Raw genomic sequence first — 14,777 nt, 5'->3', positions numbered from 1 at the left:
TCTGTTGCAGATTATGAGCCAACTGTCTGTGGGCAGAGGCAGTGCAGGGACAGTACGAGTGTGTCTATAGAAGAATGGAACACAGGACTGAGAGTCTGACACAAAACCTGGAGGGAATAAACTTTTGAACTGAGCTGGGGAGTTGAGTCATCACTGCGGCCTGACAAACCCCAGATCACTGAGCGATGGTATCAGCAAGAGGAAAGCAAAACAACAGGATGTCTCATGGAAAAACAAGCCTCTGCAGGCAGTTTCACTCTCCTGTCTATCTCAGCATGAAGCACCTCCCTCAGATACTCCAGTCAAGGGCAGACTTCTCATTTTTTCCTGACAGCAAATGAAAACGTTTGGCTCAATGGTCACAGTACATTAATTTCTACTAAATCCAAGCAGGAAAGTTCCCCTCAAAAACCTCTTCCTCTCTAAAAACCAACTCCAGCACCTCCTCAGCAGCAGGCTTATAAATTGAAGTCGCACATGGCACATTGACATGTGAGCCTTTGAGAGAAACCCCTGATTTACACACAGTTGGTAGCTCATCTGTAGTGGAGGAGTGTGTGAACATCTTTGCTAAAAGCTCCCCCCTCAGCAATCCCCGCCAGATTAGAAATGCCCCCAACACAAACTAAGGAGTATATGGAACTGCACACTACACCTTCAAGCTGTATTAGCAGATCTAAAAAAGAGTAAAGTTTATCTGAATTTTTCAACAATGGCAACAACTAAAAAAATATAAAAAGAAGTCAATAAAAATAAGCCTAAAAGCCAAAAAATAAAAAGTATTTGTATCAATCAGCACAAGGAACAAATAAGCAATACATTGCAATACAATTACAATATGTCTGTTTGGGGGTGACTGCAAAAGCAGTCCTTTCAAACTTGTTGGAAAGTTGCTAAAAATATTAAATAACAAGAAAAAAAAACCCAAACAACCCCCATCTCCTCAAAAGTAACCACAGAACACCAACTCCCCTACTATATAGGGGAATCAATGTTTAGGTTAATAATCTACCTTAAATTAATGTGTTTCATTTGTCTCTAAAACCATAAAGAAGTATGTGTATTTGTCTTGTTCACATGTATTGTACTAACAAAACTCTTAATTTTATTGTACAAAAGGAGAAAACATTTAGAAATAAAAGAGCTAAACAAAAAATTTTTTCAATGACACATTTTAGCTTTCTGGAACTGTGGAAAAAAAAGATTACATTTATAAATTCCCATGACACCAACAAGAAAAGACAGATGACCTTACTATTCAGATATTTGAAGGTTTTACATAGAATTTCTATTTTATAGGATGTCAAGCTGTGTAATACTCACATGAACTACATAATATCAAACAGTTGCTTTACAAGACACAATAAAGTGGTTTTGCAATTTTGTAAGCAATTTTAAATTAAAGAAAAAGCACTAGTGGCTTTCATCACACAGAGCCTTTCTGAGGAAATCCTGAAACGATGTTAATGGATTAATGACAGTTACAGTCACTCTCCTGCACACGCATTGCACAGTCACACCTCGGGCTCTGGCAGCGTTACAGCACCAGAGCAGGAGCAGAGGGCTGAAGCTGCTCCTCTCCCATCTGCCCCACTCCTCTGACAGATGTCACCCTGCCACAAATGGCAACATCTGAAACCTCTGCTGGCTCAGGGCACACCTCAGCCCCGGAAAACCTCAGCTTGGCACAGTGGGTAAATGAAATCAGCCTGTGCTCCCAGCTGTGACCGACTGAGATGCTGCCATCGGATCCAGGGCAGGAGCTGACAGCTGGGGGCCCTGACAGCTCCAACTGCCCGCGTTTAATCTCCTCTAAGGCTGCTGAAGCCCTCAAATGTTATGACAAAACAGTCTGTTTACTCTCCAGCTTATGAAAAGAGGTTAGATAGTTCAATGGCAGCCGGGAAGGCAATTTCCCTGTTTGTGTAGCTCTTTGTTACATACTTGTAGTCACTTAAAAAAATGAAGAAGCTTTTTTTTGAAATACAGAGTGATATAAGTTCTAATTCCAGGTTTTCCACCAAAGTAATTCTTTAAATTTCAAGCAATACTGCCTTGCTAGTAATTTTATTGCTATTTCAGAGTTTAAAAATACAATTTTCAGAAGACAGAAGCAATAACTCTATTAATAGGTGAACGACTGCCATTCTATTATGAAACCAGTTCCTGTCTCCTATACAACATCACATACAAATTAATTGCGATGTAAGAAAAGACTAGTTCAATTAATTATTTTCTTTTGAAAATATTCTACTTGCTAAAACAGATAATACAGCCAAGGACAGAGAATCATCAGCATCTTGCTGTCAGGTCAGCAAGTAAGGTACTACAGAACGATGGGATCACATATTTTGTCAGCAACATGGCCTTGGACTGCTTGAGGTGAGCAGAAAATTTCAAACTGAATTTGTGTTTTAACTTCATTGTCAGGGATAGCAACCTTTAAAAACTTCTGTGAACAAATAAACAAAACTGGCACTCAAAGCTCCTCAAGCCTTTCAGTTTTGAGATTTCTTCCCAAAGTAAGACTTTATAAAGGTGCTTGAACACTCATTTTAAAAACTGACTTCAGTGGCTATGGAAGTCCCACATTTTATCATTCCTCAGAAATGGTTCCATTTTTCTGAACAACTTCTTTTTGCCAAAAACAGAAACTATGACATTTTTTGTTTATAAAGAGAACTTGTCAGCAGAGGTTTTCATACCTGAAAATCCAATACTCTGCATGTTCTTCTGTAGCACTCTGTTGTACAGTGGTGATATGATACTCTACAAAGAGCCACAGGAGATGAACGCTGAAGGTTTAACAGGTCAAAAACTTTTTTTAAATTCCTTAAAAACATTTCCTTTCACAGCTACTTTATAGCTAGCTACCAGGAGCTATGTGAGACCTGCTCACAATGAAGGAAACCTCTGTCATGTGGAACCCTGGCTGCTCTCCCTGCAAACAGAAAGGAGTTCCTTTGAGAAACATCCTCCTGTGCCAGACAGGTCTCTCCCCTTCTTAACATTACAGCATCACAAAGGCACGGAATTGTCTCCACCACCCATTGCAGTTCTTGAGCCAAATCTACAAGGCAGATTTATTCAGAAAAAATTGCTTTCCCAATCCTGTTACATGGCAAACTCTGCATGGGAAGCTTGCTCTCCTGTATCCTGCCCACACACCCTCACCACAAAGTACAGCCCACCTTGAGCTGCTCGGGACAGACAGACAGACAGCGCAGGCAGAGATGGTGACCAGCATGGGGGGACACACTGTCCCACCAATGGATATGTCCCCTGGCCCCCTGAAGGAGCCACACACCCTTCAGAGGTATTGCCTCCCATTACACAGCTGCTCCTTTTGCACCCATCCAGTGAGGGAATATGGAGAATAAAAGACCTGACTTTTTTATGGCTCTAGGACTCCTCCCTGGCTCCCTTAATGTGAGAAAACCAGGAACTCCCCCACATCCAATATCACAATCCTGAGTCTCCTAAGACTGCATTACCTGAAGATTTTTCATTAAAGGAAGATGTGGACATATCCTATTATCTCCTCTTTGGAGGAGAGAACTTTAAGAATTCTGAAAATTTTAAACTATTTCAGGCTCAATTACAAATGATATTTCGTTCCATGTAAATTATTTCCAAATTTTTATTACCATAAGAAAAAAAATCCTCATGGCCTGCATTATTGAGCAGTTGTCTTTTTTGAAAAAGCAGGATGTAACAATTTATGAATGTTTACTTCAGATATTTCACATGCACAGCAAAATGTCAGGAAGGAACTATAAAATTTGTTCTCCAGCCTTACATAACACTGAGCTTGCTCTCCAAGCTAAATAATGGATTCGCTGTGCAGCTGACTATTCAGAAAGTATCAGCAACATCACACAAAGTGGGTGTTAGGTCAATAATAAATGACAGTGTTATGGAAAAAGGACAGGAAACAACTTTACGAGAGAAGAGGAAGGAAAACTTACACACTGTGAGAGTAAAGAAAAGGAAACAGACAGGATAATTCATGGGAGGACCAAAACTGTAATGGTTTCACACTTGATGGAAAACATTCTCACAAACACGCCTTGCAAGTATGAGGGGAAACTTCCTCACTCTCAATCCTACCCACAATTTGCTTCTGCCAGGGAAAATGGGCCTGGGCTGCTGTCCCTTTTAGCCCGTGGGGGAGACACCTCTGCAGTAGGATACATTTATTTAATCTACTGCTTACAGAGAGCAGAAGGGAGAAAAGTGAAATTTTCAAATTCTAGATATGGGGCTGTAAAAAAAGACAGTAAAACTCATTTAACAGCAAACTGACAATATCCAACAATAGAATGGCATCTGAAAACAGTCTGCCATTTTTCCAACAGATTCCTTATTCCCATTCAATATTTTTTCATACTAGAGTTTTTAAAATCTATATAAAACTAATTTTTATCTATATAAAACTAATATACATTTATACTTTAATATAATTTAATTACAAGTTATATTATATTATAAATTTATATTAATTTTCTATTAAATTATAAAATTATATTTATAGCAAATGTGGCAGTTACTGCTCCCAGTTATTAGAAAGAAAATTATGATAGTTACAGTATACAATGAAAATGTCACCTCTTGTTTTTCCCCAGCACTGTCTGTAAACTGCCACTCCCTATTGAGTGGTCAAAATTCAAAACTTTCAAAAGGCTTATAAGAATGGAATTTCTACATATGGTGTCATTCTATATCTGCTGGTATCAGTGAGGAAAATAAACTACTCAGATTTATTTTATTATTGCTGTTGGTGTTTCTGATGTCAGCACCAAAGACCTACCTAAAATTTCTATAAATTCAATAAGAAACAAACCACTGAGTTTTTCAATATTCATTCCCTTTTAAACCAACCCAAAAACTTCATGTCCCATCTCTTCTTCCTACTTGTTGGAAGGAAAGATATGGTGACAAATTCTATACTTGAAAACAATCAGGAGTTCCTGTGAACCCAAGCCACACAGAATGCATTTTTCAAAGCTCCATGTACCAGTGCTAGACTGCAAGGATTACACTTGGTATCACACAGACACAAGACCAAATCAAGGCATCTCTTCGGCATCCAAGACAGGGCTGACCTACCACTGTGGGCAGAATTAGCCTTATATATTTCATAAAAAGCTAGCAAATGACATTCTTCCAAAAGCACTCTGTCTAAATGCACTGGGCACTGCATGCCCTGCACCCCCCATGCAGGTGCATTAGTGACTGTGCAGGGCAAAGGGACAGGAGCAGCTTTGAGCTGCTGCACCCCAGTGTGGCTGCAGGGCTGTGTACCCAGCCCTGCACGGCTCTGCAGGGACATTGACAGCACGGCCAGGCCCAGCTGCCGCCCTGCCATGGGGAAAAGCAGCTGCTGGGGAGCCCCCAGCCTTGCACACTGCCAGGGCCCATGCAGGCCTCCCTGGGAGAGCAGGAATTGCAGCCCCCACACCAGAAGCCCTGGAACTCTGTGCCCTCCATGAACACAATATGACTTGGTTTCTTTCTCCTTCGACCAAGCTGTGATTAAGTGTGGGAGTCATATAGCTTTGGGTGGATAATGAAGCATGAAGTCCAGCCAGGAACACTGACTCAGAGAAATACCTTTTTATAGGAAGGATTTCAACATTTCTCAATTAATTGCTTTCATTTTTATTCCGTGAAAAAAATCTCTCTTTTCTGATTTCAGATGGCAGTCTATAGATGACAAGTCAGAATTTCCTGCAGGATGAAAATCCCAAATAATACTTTTCTTCCATACTGTTAGTGAAAGCCAACAGCCATGCTTCAGTTACTATGCATTACAGATATTATTTTATTAATTTCTCCCAAAATGCAGTACAGTAAACTGGATGATCTTTGGGCTTGCTGCCTTAGAGAGGAGAATTTCAGTTTCAGTTCACCTTATTCAGAGAGCCAACAAAACAAAACATTAGCAGTCACCTTTCCAAGGAGAGGAAGAGGCTGTATTTAATAAGGACTGTCAGCAGAAGGAACAATTAGATGCAGTTAGAGCAAAAGATACTGTTCACTTCCTTGAAGTGAGGTTCATACACTCACTACAGCTGGGTTCATGCTCCCTCTGCCTGGAAAATGTTGTGTGTGAGGAGGTCTCAGTGTTTGAAATGTAAAACATCTTGTTAGTCCTATGAAAGTATGTGACAGATCAGCCAAATGCTTGAGCTGTGTGACAACTAGCAGGTTTTGTTGGCTTATTTGTTGGTTGTTTTTTTTTTTCCAATTGAAAATCTGCTTCAGTGGCTGTAAGTCAACAACAACATATTTTGGCAGATACTCAGGTCACAAAAATTTTCAGAGTTTTATTGAAAACAAGGGCATAATACATATATCCAATTTTCTTTATCTGCTATGTATGAATTCTTGTAGTCATAATTTTACAGGATTTATCCCTAGAGGAAACAACACATGACCTGCTAACTTCACTTACTGAGTGCAAAGTAAAGACTTAATTTTGTTGATGATGAAAATGCTAAGAAACCTCCAAATTTCTCATGTAATATTCTAAGCTATTACCACTGCATTATATACTGTGTATCATTATTTAAGAGCTCTCTTTTTCTTTACTGAAGTAATGTTTCCATATTTTCCCAAATCATAAGCAAAAGGGAATCAGAAACAAAATCAAAGACATTCCAAGTATACTAAACCAGAAGTGAACCTGTACATGAAACACAGTCCAAGCAGGAATCCACGATGGGCAGTGAGCAGTCCAGCCCTGCAGATGGGACAGTGCTGAAGGCCCTGGAGGCAGCTGGGGAGCTGCCCTTGTTTGTTCCTGGCTCCTGTGCACAAACAGCTGCCCGAGTGCGTTTGTGCCACGCTGCTCTTTCAGCTCCCACACAGCTCAGATAAAGCTCCTGAACAGGTTGGGTTTTGCCACTAACAGGATCCAGTTACTGGCGTTATCTTGTGAGCATCTGACAGTACTGCACTACAATTAATATTTACAAACTTCAAATACAAAAAGCAAGTAACAACAAAATCTTATGCTTATTTCAGAGTTGACTATATACACAAAATAATCAATTTTCCCTCTCTTTTCTTAAAAACTTGCAAAAAAGGTTAAAAACAAGAAAAAAAGTAATAAAGTCACTAAGAGGAAATCTTATTATATATACTCTTCTACTTTATCAAATTCTTGATGTTTGTATCTTTATGTATTGACAGAAATGGTGGCTGAGAGACACAAGGATACTCACAGATTCTAAAAGTGGTTTGTGATTTCAAATACAATAGCTGGTTTTCATCCAAACATCTGACATGAATACACTCACTCCACAAGAGATTCTGTGTTGTTTCATTACATTTTCCTCCAATTGTCAGTGTTAGAAACTGTATTTTGTTCCAAAGGAAATTATCTTAGAACATCCCAATGACATCATTATTGCTTAAATAGAAGAGAGTATCCTTTTAGTGGCTTGAGCAAAAAATCTCAGGTTTGTTAAGAGTCTCTTAAAAAGCCCTTCTCAAAGGAATGGACACAGCTAGGGCAACCTTTGCTAAGAAGTTTTACAAGTGCTTCAGGAACACATTATTTTATAAAATCATCTTACATAATTAAATAAAAAAGGTTCCTATACTTCAAACATTTTTTCCTTCACTTTAAATGTGACATTTCAGTGGACATTCTTCTCATTTTTCCCATGAAAACTATAATCTTGTCTACAGGAACTACTTTTACAACCACCCAACATATGCAACTTGCATGACCTTGATTATATATGATTATGTATGTGTAACTTATTCCTGAACAAAATTAATAATGAACTATGAGTACAGCTGCTTGCAAAGACCAAGGGCTCACCAATATAAAGACACACACAGCAGGGTTAATCTCTATGGAGATGCAAGTATTTAAGTACAGAATCTACATGTAAAATAGGCTGTAGGAGTCATATTTACACAGCCAACATAAGGCCACAGCTTCATGTGTATTCAAGCTACTTATGCCTTCCATTTTTCTACTGTTAAACTTTGTCTTAATTACATTGTATTCCTTAAACACTTGGCTTCACACCCATCTAGTTTCTTTCAACTAACTCAGCCATGCGTTTTCAAATTTAAATATGCAGCCAGAACTGCAGGCCCTGAGCCCAGGCCCCAGCAGACAAGATGATATCATCACACTGTCTGAGAGACATGAGCTGAGTATAGAAGAGAGAGGTTCAAAAACTCCACAGAGGAAAGGAGATGATGGTGAGCTGCACTGAATCACTCAGCAGGGCTCACAAAGCCTGTGCAGCCAACGTGACCTGCTGTGGGCCCTGCAAGCACAGGTTTAACCAGCCACCCTGAGCTGCCACACTCCTCACCTTCACACTGGAATAGCATAATTACCAGGGAAATGAGAGAGGCAGGGCTGCTTCTTTATGAAGCTTGAAGTGTTTGTGGAATTCTAATGCAACACTACATGCCAATTGTTCTTGTAAATAAAGGCTGCTACTGCTGAACACTTGCTCCCTGCATGTAACAACTAATGGTGTGCAAATAAACGTATGAAGGCATAACCCAGCCATTTTCAACAAGGCCAACAAAATATACTGAGCTTGACTTACTCAATGAAAACACTCCCACATATCTATATAAAAGCTTAAATTTTACCCTACTTCTTCATTATGCTTATGTTGAAGCAGAATGCAAATAACTACCCCCTTTTGCACATCTTTATGTACATTAAATACACCTCCCATTCTAATAACCTCCAACAGTTCTTAGAGATATCTTTCAAAAGAATTCAGAAGAGGGTTAAAACATTCCTAAAGGCTGGTAATCACTTACCAGGCTTCTGCAAGTGTGTATGAGAGTTTATATATACACTCACAGAAACACAAACACATGTGGGTATGATGACTATGTAAGCATGGGCAGCCTAGACAATACATCTCCTTTTCACACTGTATTTAGCTTTTGTGTCCATATTTTAGCTACTTTTAAATGGTGCATGCAATGCACATGCAACTAAAGTATCATGAACTGCTGCAGATGCCTGGAGTCAAAGCATGGTCACACTCAGACTGCTGAGAGTCCCATCTGAGTGGTCCTGACTCCCTGCAGTGCCTGGGGACCCTCCCAGAAAGGGGCCACCATGGCAATCACTGCAGCATCTCCCAGTCTTCCCAAGCTCCCTGGTGGCTTCTTGCAGTCTAAGTGCTTTCTGAGACATTTCTCCAGTCACATTTATTCCTCATTGCTCTCTTTTTTTTAGCAAAATCAAGAAGAATGTGAAAAGTTATTACAGAATATTAACTTTACATCTCATACTGTCAGCCTGATTAATGAAACTCTTAAATACAAAAGATGGACTAATAGAAATTAAAATATTTCATTTGGCTAAAAATTAAGAGGCATTCTTTGAAAAATGAAACTATATACCTAAAATGTCTGGCTATGAATCTTGCTAGCCACTTCATTTCACCTAAAATGAAAGGTTATAAGCCTACATTTGGATAAACTCCTCCATGGAGGCTGCCAGCTGTGTTGGCAGAGATGGTAAAGATCAGAAAAAACACAGTGAGCTCTAATCCCAAACAGTGGCAACTCCATGACTACCACTCCACTAAATCTTTAGCACATACATTCTTAACATGTCCATTTTTGGGGGTTTAAGATTAAATTTTCATACTTGGCTACACTGAAAAGTATTACCATTTTGATTTAACACCATTCAAAGTCAAGGTCAAAGCAGCTTCTGAAATGTGTCCATGTTTCCAGATAAACATGCCTGGAACAAACACTCCATGGACACGTGAAACACCTTCCCTCACACATTAACCTGGTGAGTGAGGGAGTGGATTCTCCATTCTTCTGCCAATTAGAAGAGAAACAGCAAAACCCAACTTATTTATTGTATTTTTGCACATCCTTCCAACGCATCATTCAACAAACAGAATTACCAAACCTAAGTTCAGGATGTGTCAAGTCTGTACCACCATCCTCTGTGCAGTTTGTTGAGACCTAGCAACAAAATCAGAGAAATTCAAACACCTTCATCTCATCCTGGCCATTCAAACCATTTGTTAATCTCAATACTGTAAGGATGTAATTCCTTACCAAGCCTGCCTCTGAATGGTATCACTGAACTGATCAGGTAGAAGATAACCTCCTCCTACCTCTAAAAAAAAATAAGTGGGACAGATGGAAGAGCACAAATTTCTTAAGCCTGCTTTATCTGAACACGTGGGCAACAGGTTGCTGCAACATTTCTGATGCCATTCAGAGTTGCAGAGAGGGTGCAGAAGTGAAAAAAATGCCCCATTATTTCAGTGTTCATTGCTATTTCTCAGGAATCTGTTGGTACCAGTGATCTTCAGCAGATTCTTTGCAATTCCTTTCTATCAACTTAGGCAGATGCTGCTACAGGCTGAATGTTGTTTTGCACAATCAGGCCTGTGTGCTTGGTATTAATACACAGATTTCAGGTTACCTTCACAGGTAAAAAGGTTCTAAAAATAATGACACCATCATCAGTATGACTTCAAAAGCAGAAATGGTAAAACAGCAGACTGTAGCATGGAGCAGTGATGATCTACTTTTGTTTACATTTTTGCATCTGCAGAATTATTTGGTGTCAAAATACTTCAGTAGCTATTTTAAAATAAAAACCTGCCCACTATGATCCAGGCTGAATAAACTCATAGCACATATGTTCTTCTATTACTCCATGACAAAAGATTTAAAAATTCACATTTGAGGTCATGTCATTCCACCTGCACACTCCAGATGACACTGCAGAACCCAGCCAAACCAGTTTCACCAATACTCCCAGAATAATCAACTTCCTATTACACAATGCACACCAGAAGAAGGAACTGTCACCAATTCTTTTCTGCAACTTTGTCATCGTCTTTTTGAGGTAAAATTCCTTATACAGGACATCCTGTAGACTATTTCTGCAGAAAATTAAATTTCACATCTCCCATAAAAACCCTGCCAGGGGAACCTAAGAGCATTCTCAGACATTTTAGTAATGACAGTGAGATCTAATAATGCAATTAAAAGAAATTAAAATAAGCTGGAGGCAATTCAGGCAGCCTAAGCAGTCTAGATTCATTAGTTTTAAAAGCAAAATGTAACTAAGTCCGATAATGAGAATAAAATTTAAAAACCCAAACAGTTGTGTGATGCACTCATGGAGTAGACAGGCTCTTGGAAATATCAACACAAATTCAGTAATCAGGGGGGTCAGCAATACAAGGCCTTTTAGGCCTGTCACAACATTAGTTACCTTTGTAGCGTGTATTTGCATTTAGGTGGCATTTAGAAACAGTTCATGTCAGTTGCAACTCAAGGTGTATGCAAACCAAGTAGGAATACTTTTCCTATGATTAACATATTTCAGAAACACCTCTAAGTTGTCAGCACACAGGTAAAAATATTGGTCGCTTCATAGATGCTTCATTTGAAACACTGTATTTTTTATTTATCTTAGATTATTTTTAAAAACTCCATTAATATTAAACAACCAACTGTCTGCTTAAAGCAACTATCTTCTCTTATGTGAACGATTATCTTAATATTCTAAGAGAATTCTAACAAAAACTAGAAGCATTGCTTTCCTATTTTACAGAGCCTTCTGTTTTAGAAATGTAGCTGTGTCTCGAAATTAATAACATAAAATAAAAAGCAGCTTAATTGCCTTCCATAACATGACAAACTTCTAAAACATAATGTTTACTACATGTTAATCACAGGCTTCAATACTGTATGAAAGATTTCATTTCCATTTATAATTCCAAGATTGAGTCTTCCAAAAGAAAACACTCAAGTTCAAACTAATCATAAAAAAAACAACCAACCAAACAAAAACTTATAGCAACTTGTTACACTTCTACATTAATCATCAGTAACCACATCTGGCTTAGAACACAGTGTGAGCATAAGCAGATTTCTCCTGGGTCTAACATGAGAAAAAAACCCAAGACAATTCAGTGACTATGACATTTCTAGAAAATACAATTGCTAGTCAAACAATTTCTTACAAAGCACTTTAAAAAAGTAAACAGCAGCTTGGTTTTGCCATTTAAATTATATTTTTATATAAGTTTTCAAGGTCTGTTAAAACAAGCTCTATAAAGAGATTTATAACTACAACACATCTGACAGTTGTCAGCATGGGCGTCAGGCACTGAGTCTATCAAGTTCCCATGGGAGTAGCAGAAGTCAGGATACACTTAGGGGATTTCTGACTCACCTACAGGGTTCACTTCTAGGAGTCTGCACAAGATAAACACAGGGTAGATGCTCAGAAAAACGGAACAAATTTCAACAAGAGGTTTCCACTATTTCTGTTCTGATAATCATTCAACTTGTATTGCAAAAGTTTTTTTTTTAAATATCTGCATGCTAAAAAAAGGGGAAAGATAAAATTCCCAGCAATCGTTCTGTCAACTGCTAATCTAATGCAAACTCACCGCAGAAGTTTTATCGCAGCACTGATCTCCCCATAAAGTTGTCATCGAATTGGAAGGATATAAATTACATCAGATGCAAAGTTAATTGGAAGAAGAACAAATGGCAGAACTGCCATTCTAAACTTTTCCCATGAAAAAGAACACACACAACGCGGACACACCCTTTCGCAAAAAATACGCTAATTCACGGAATAAAAGGGAGATAAAGAAGTCAAGAGTGCCCTCTGCCCAGGAATGCCAGGAATCCCCGGAGGAATGCGTGCGAGCAGGCGGTCTGGGCGCCCCGCGGGGGCTCCGGGCCCCGCCCGCCCACCTGGAAGCCAAGGCCGGCAGCGGCACCTCCAGCTGCGGCAGCCGGAGGGAAGACCCTCTCTCGTGACTGCCGCAGAGCAAACGAAGAAGGGCTCCGGGAGTCTGTTCCCGCGGCAGCTCCCTCTCCGCTCAACCGCTGAGCTCGCCCGCCCCGGGACGGCCCCGCTCCGCTCGCCAGCGCAGCCCCGAGGAGCGCCCGGAGGAAGCGCTGCCCCGGCACGGCCGGCGCTCCGCCAGCTCCCCGCGCGTCACCCGCCGGCGGTGCGGGGAGAGCCGCCGAGTTCTCGCCTCACGCCCGGGCGGGCCCGACGCCCTCGGCCTTTGGAAAGGCGCGTGTTTAACGGAGCTGAGGGCGCCTCGGCGCCGGGAGCCACTGCCACAGCCGCGGGCAGCAGCGCCTGCGGCACCGCACGGCGACGGCTCCCGTGCCCGCCACGCTCCAGTGCCACAGTCCTGTGCCCACCCGGCCCCGGCCATCGCGGCAGGGGAAAGCGGGCGACGCGGTGCCCCCCTCAGCTCCCAGACCTCCTACTGCCGTTCTCCTCACCTGTCCCGAGCCGCCTCTGTCCCACTGGGGGATCCCCGCCAACTCCGCGCCGCTCTCTCCGCCGCCCCGCCAGCCGCGCTCGCCGCCGGAGATCAGCGCGCACTGCCCGCCCCCTCCAGCGGGGGAGGGGGCGCAGCGGCCGGGCCGGGCCGGGGAGGAGCCAGGCGGGGGGCGTCCCGCAGGTGAGCCCGGGGCTTCTCGCCGCTTCCCCGCCCGCCCGCGGCCTTTGCTCTCCCTGAGGGAGCCCGCGGCGCGCACGGGGCCCCCGACGGACACCTCCAGCGGTGAGCTGAGGGGAGGCCGCCCTCCTCCTCCTCAGCCAGGGCCGCGGCGAACCGCGCCGGGACGGACGGGGGTGGCCACAGCAGCCCTCTGAAGAGGAGAACCAGCCCTGGGCCCGGGTACTGTCGGCTGGAGGCCGCCTGACAGTCGGGTTTGTTTTCCCGGGCCGTGTGGAGGCGGCTGGCGAGCCGCCCGCCCGGCGGGAAGGGCTGAGGCAGCGCAGGGACCGGGCAGGGCGGGCGCGCCTCGCCGTGAGGAGGAGGTGAGGGAAGCGCAGAGCGGGGCTGCAGCGGGGCAGCGTGCCCGTGCTGCTCCCAGAGCGGCGTCACAGCACCCCGGGCACACCTTGGTGCCTCGGGCACTTTGGGTCATTTCCACACTGACTTCAGCTAGACTGGAAATACCGCAAGGTGATTCCAGAATATTCCACACATAGAGTGCGAACTGAAGTGCTGCCGTACTGCAGTATGTCTCCCTCATCCATCAGTGAAGGAAGGGTAGGTGAGTGTTCACAGCTGTCGTCCAAAAAACAGTGTCTGCAACCATGTCACAAGGAATGGGCCTCAGACAGTTGCTTTCCATGCTTATAAAGTCGTTCTGAAGGTTTGAACAACATTAACCAAGGAGCATAGTGAGAAGGAAGGTTCTACTGAATCTACAGGCAGAAAAAAACCACAAGATGTGATATATCCTTACCTACAACAGAAAAATGCTGGGCAGTGAACATGAGAAGGAAAAATGTAGTATATGAGTCATGGAAGGCATGTCAAAGTTGTTCAACAGGAGGAGCATGGATAGGAGCACATCCTCTTCTCAAATCCAGCAGTGCTGGAGGTCACTGCTCAAATTTCTGTCAGAGCTGTTCAGATACCTGTTACATGTCTGTGAAAACAAGCCCAATTAGCAAAGACCACTGGGTATATAGATATGGAATTTTATATAATTTTATGGTTTTTCTGTAGAGAATGGCCCTGTCTTAATTAGAATGTATAAACAGAAGAGGTTCAACTGGAAAAGGCAGTGTTCCAAATATAACATCAGTATTAACACTGCTGGGACACTGTATTCAGCTTTGGGTTCTCTGTTGGGAAAAAAAAAAAAAAAGGTAAAGTTCTCACAAATCTACCCCAGAAAATTAAATGCCTTTTAAGAATTTTTAAAAATATGTATTTTGGTAGTATTACAAGTCAGTATTC

At 42.0% G+C, this 14,777-nt stretch overlaps 1 protein-coding gene across 4 annotated transcripts in view; it reads right to left on the bottom strand.

The window, feature by feature from the left end:
* The window catches only part of CGNL1 (cingulin like 1), a 59,002-nt gene extending 45,261 nt beyond the window's left edge, over window positions 1-13,741 (bottom strand). Inside the window, exon 1 of one of the 4 annotated variants that reach the window (XM_074549418.1) lies at window positions 13,300-13,741. The gene's annotated coding sequence lies outside the window, so the exon portion shown is untranslated. Of the gene's footprint in view, window positions 1-12,440; window positions 12,591-13,299 lie in introns of those variants that run through there. The other 3 variants (XM_074549417.1, XM_074549416.1, XM_014267649.3) reach the window with 3 other exon arrangements.
* Between the last annotated feature and the right edge of the window lie 1,036 nt (window positions 13,742-14,777).

The sequence above is a fragment of the Zonotrichia albicollis genome, chromosome 11 (assembly GCF_047830755.1).
Source record: "Zonotrichia albicollis isolate bZonAlb1 chromosome 11, bZonAlb1.hap1, whole genome shotgun sequence".
Taxonomy (NCBI): domain Eukaryota; kingdom Metazoa; phylum Chordata; class Aves; order Passeriformes; family Passerellidae; genus Zonotrichia; species Zonotrichia albicollis.
Note: the sequence above shows the minus strand (reverse complement) of the source record. Positions and strands in the feature narration are given on the sequence as shown.